Below are 5,352 nucleotides of genomic sequence, written 5' to 3'. Positions count from 1 at the left end.
TTTGAACAATTTTTTTGGGGGACGTATGTTTCCATTTCTCTTTGGTTTTGATTTGTTTGTTGTTTGTTTTTGTTTGGTTGGTTTTGTTTTGTTTTGAGACACAGTCTCTGTTGCCCAGGCTAGAGTGCACTGATGCGATCTAGGCACACTGCAACCTCTGCCTCCCAGGCTCAAGTGATCCTTCTGCCTCAGCCTCCTGAATAGCTGGGACTACAGGCGTGTGCCACCATGCCTGGCTAATTTTTATATTTTTTATAGAAACGGGGTTTTGCCATGTTGGCCAGGCTGGTTTCAAACTCCTGGACCCAAGCGACCCGCCTGCCTCAGCCTTCCAAAATGCTGGGGTTACACGTGTGAGCCACCATGCCAGGCCTTCTCTTTTTTTACTGTATTAGCTTAGCTTTCTATTGCTGGTGCAACAAATTACCACATACTTAGCAGTTTAAATCACACAAACGTATTAACTCACAATTCTGCAGGTTAGAAATTCAACAGGGCTCTCACTGGGCTAAGACCAAGGTGTTGATAGGGCTGTGCTCCTTTCTGGAAGCCCTGGGGGAGAATCCATTCCCTTGTCTTTCCCAGCTTCCAGAGGATGCCCTCATCTTGGCTAGTGGCCTCCTTTCTCCATCTTCAAAGCCAGCAACATTGAATCTCTCTGATGTTTCTTCTGTAATTACATTGCCCTCATACCCTAATACTTTTGCCTCCCTCTTCCACTTTTAAGGACCTTGTGATTACACTGGGCCCACCCGAATAATCCAGGATAATCTCCCTAATTTAAGGTCATCTGATTAGCAAACTTAACTCCCCTTTGCTATACAACAGAGGTCTTAGGGATTAGTACATAGGCATCTTGGGATGGAGTGGGGGTGAAGGGAGCACATGGTGGCATTATGCTACCTACCATAGATAAATAGTCAAGAGTGGAATTAATTGCTAATTATAGGGAAGATATATGTTTAACTTCTAAAATAATTGCCCAAACTTCCCCCAAAGTGATTGTAAAATTTTATATTCTCATCAACAATGTGTGAGAGTTCTGGTTGTGTTATGCCACATCCTTGTCAACATTTGCAACTGTCTGTTTTAGACATTCTAGTGAATATTAGTGATGTTTTATTGTGACTTTAATCTGCATTTCCATGATGACTGGTGACTTTCAGCCCTATTGATTTGCATATTTTTCTTCTGCAATTTTTTTTTTCAAATGTTTTGCCCAATGACAAACAACCCAGTAAAAAATTAGGGATTAGTACATAATGCCATCATATTCCCCCTCCCTTAACCCCCCACTCCATCCCAAAATGCCTATGTACTAATCCCTAATTTTTTACTGGGTTGTCATTTTATTCCTGAATTGTGTGACTTCTTTTAATATTCCCGATAATAGTCTTCTTTTTTATATGTTTTGCTAATATCCACTTTCAGTCTATGATTTGTCTATTCATTTTATTAGTATCTTTTGATAAACAGAAGTTTAAACTTTTTTTATGATTTTTGCTTCCTGTGACCTTTTAGAAGTTTTATAATTTTAGCTTTGATGTTTAGGGGAATGATCCACCTTGAGTTATTTTTCTGTGAATAGTGTGAGGTAGAAGTTGAACTTTCTTTCCATATGCATATTCAGTTATTCAATAATTATTTGCTGAAGAGATTTTCCTTTTCCCATTGGATTTCTTTGGTGGTTTTGTTGAAAATCCAATGACTATATATGTATGGGTTTATTTTTGAATTCTTTCTCTGTTCTATTTATCTAGTTATCTTTCCTTACGTATATGAGTAATGAACTTTTGATTACTGTGGTATATAGTAAGTCTTGAAGTCAAGTAGTGTGAGTCCTCCAACTTCATTCTTCTTATTCCATTTGGCATCAGTCTTCTTTGCACTTCCATACAAACTTAAATATCAGTTTATTCATTTCTACCTAAAATCTGGTGGAATTATGATTCAAGACGCATGAGTCCATAAATTAATTTAGGGATGATTAACATCTCAAAATATTGAGTCTTATAACCCATGAACCTGGCATTTTCCCATTTATTTAAATCTTTAATTCCTCACATCAATGGCTTGAGTTTTTAGTGTAAAGATTATGTCCATGTTTTGTTACATTTATTTCCAAATATTACATGTATGTTTCTATATCATTGTAAATAGTATTGTTTGAAATTTTATTTTCAAATTGTTTGCCATTGTTTTGTAAAAATATAATTTATTTTTGTATATTGACTTTGTGTCCTGTGATATGGCTAAATTAACTTGTTACTTCTATTAATGTTTCTGCAGATCCTGAGTATTTTCTACATAGCAGTCACGTTATCTGTAAATAAAGATCACTCTCTTCTTTCTGTTATAATTTCTATGCCTTTTAAATTTTTTTTTTGCTTATTTTATTGCATTGCCCAGGATTGCCAGGAGAGTATGGAACAGAAGTGGATGAATATACATGCTTATTCCTGATTTTAAAGGGAAAAGATACTCTATCTCAATATTAAGTATAATATTAGTCGTAGATTTTTCTTAGATGTTCTTTATTAGATTGAAAGGTGTCTACTCCTTATTTGCTAGGTTTTAAAAAAATTATCATGAAGGAGTGGTGAATTCTGTCAAATGTTTTCTCTGTGTCTATTTAGATGACTATGTTCTTCTCCTTTCTCCTGTTGATATACTGAATTTGTTGATTGACTTTTGAGTGTTTAACCAAACTTAATTTCTTATAAAGCCAACTTTGTCATAATGTGTCATCCTTTTCATATATCACTAGATTCTATTTGCTAAATTTTGTTAAGGATTTTTGTGCTATGAACAAATGATTTTGGCTTGTATTTTTTTGTGTGTGTGTGATTTCTTTTTCAGGTGTTAATTACCATTATGCTGAACTCATAAAATCAGTTTGAAAGTGTTCTCTTTCCTGAATATCCGAGGTTCTATACAGCATGATTTTCTTTTAGCTTAAAGAATTTCCTCCTTAAACTACTGTGTGGGGAAAAAAAGAGTTTCTTTTAGAATTTTTTTGTGGTACAGGTATGCTGGCAACTAATTCGCTTTGTACTCATTTGTCTTTAACAATTCTACCTTCCTCATTTCTGAAGGATCCTTCCTTTCTCTCTCTCTCTCTCTCTTCTGTCCTTCCTTCCTTCCTTCTTTCCTTTCTTTCTTTCTTCCTTCCTTCCTCTCTCTTTCTTTCTTTTTCTTTCCCTTCCTCCCTCCCTCCCTCCCTCCCTCCCTCCCTCCCTCCCTCCCTCCCTCCCTCCCTCCCTCCCTCCCTCCCTCCCTTCCTTCCTTCCTTCCTTCCTTCCTTCCTTCCTTCCTTCCTTCCTTCCTTCCTTCCTTTCCTTCTTCTCTTTCTTTCTCTCTCTTTCTCTTCTTTTCTTCTCTTTATTTCTTTTCCCAGGGTCTCACTCTGTCAACCAGCCTGGAGTGGTATCTTGATCATGGCTCACTGCGACCTCAACCTTTCAGGCTCAAATGATTTACCCACTTCAGCCTCCCGAATAGCTGGGGCTACAGCACTCCTGGCTAATTATTAAAAATTTTTTTTTGTAGAGACAGGGTCTTCCTATGTTGCCCAGGCTGGTCTGAAACTCTTGGCTCAAGCAACCCTCCCACCTTGGTCTCCTAAAGTGCTGGGATTACATGTGTGAGCCACCATGCCCGGTTCTATTTTTCTTAAATATAAAATTCTAGGTTTACAGTTCCATTCTGTCACACTTTTACAGACATTCTACTGTCTCCTGGCCTCCACTGTTTCCAATGAGAAGTCAATGGTAATTCATGTCATTGTTTCTCTGTGCATAATGAGTTGTTTTCTCTGGCTGCTTTCAAGATAATTCTCCTTACTTCGCTTTCTACATTTTGACTTTGATGTGCTTAAATGTAGTATATTTTGCAACAATCCTGCTTGGATTCGTTGAGCTTCTTGAATCTGTAAACTTATGCCTTTTGCCAAAATTAGAAAACAAAATAGGCCTTTGTTTCTACTAATACTTTTTTGTTCCTTTCTTTTGTTTTGGGATTCCACATGCACATATGTCAAATCAGTAATATCATCAGGGACCTAGCTTCCTTACACTTTTCTACTCTGCTATTCTGGCATATTCTTCACATTAACTTTCTTCATGTCTCTAAGATGTTCACCATAGGACCAGACCACATGAAGATGCAACACTCCATAAAATAAGAAGGTGTATTTCTTTTTGTACGCATGTTTTTAAGAGCTAAAAGAAAAACTTTCCCAGTTGCTCTTTAGTAACATTCCACACACAAACATCTCATTGGCCAGGACAAGCACAACAGTAAGTTAATCAGTGACAAGGGAAATGGAACCCCTCTGATTAGCTTAATCAATATCTATCCTTGGGAGGTCATGGAACAGAATATGGTTCTCCCAGTATGGGAAAAGGATATTGGGTATGAGTTATCAGGAGACAACAAATACTGCCACCTACACTGGAGAACTCCTCAAGTGTTTCTATTACCAAGTCCTAGAGTCATGTTTCAGGAACAGGCTGTCTATATCTCTTCTCTTTAGGAGTTTTGAAGCTGCCACCCTTCACTCTTCTCTGTGGTATTCCTGACTTTGGGTTTCCCAAAACCCTCAGGATGCTTGGCTTTGTATCCCGCCTGCAAATGCACAGTTTGTTTCATTATAACATCCTTGTCTTTAGGAGATTGTAAGAAACAAAGGGGGTTAAAAATGAACTATGAAGAGACTATGAAGCCTTAAAAACACATTCACAGTGTTTACTCTCATGGTCTCTAAGCCACAGTTCCCAAGTTCCTTCTGACATAATAGCTAAATATCTGCTAGATTATTGTTTTCAGCTCTTTATCTATTCCAGTATGTCCCCTGGCTGAATTCACAGGACCTTGTTCTTCAGATTCAAAGCAATGCTAAACCCTTTTTTCATGAGGGCATTATATTTGGCTAATACTTGTAGAGATCCCTTGGTTGGAAAATAGCATTAGGAGGATCCTTTGACTGATAATAGTGATATGTCCCCCCACAGAGCAGCCACTTTGGGCACCTCTGCCAGTCCATGCTGGGCTTCTTCTGATTCTCTAATGCTGTAAAGAGAAAGGCTGCTGTATTCAGACTGCCATTTAGGAATTTTCTAGAGTCTTTCTTTGCCATTGAACAGTATCTCTGAAACTTTGGGCCATTTCTTGATACTCCATCCCTAAAAATCCTCATCTCAAAATCTTCAAAATAGGCTCCCCAAACTCAGATAGATTTTGCATCCCAAACACACACATAACAAGAAGTACATGCTTGTAGGTGTGTGTCATTATTTCTGGGTTCTGTATTCTGTTTCATTGGTCTATGTGTTTGTTTTTGTACCAGTACCA

The sequence above is a fragment of the Macaca fascicularis genome, chromosome 2 (genome assembly GCF_037993035.2).
Source record: "Macaca fascicularis isolate 582-1 chromosome 2, T2T-MFA8v1.1".
In the NCBI taxonomy this organism is placed as follows: Eukaryota; Metazoa; Chordata; class Mammalia; order Primates; family Cercopithecidae; genus Macaca; species Macaca fascicularis.
Note: the sequence above shows the minus strand (reverse complement) of the source record.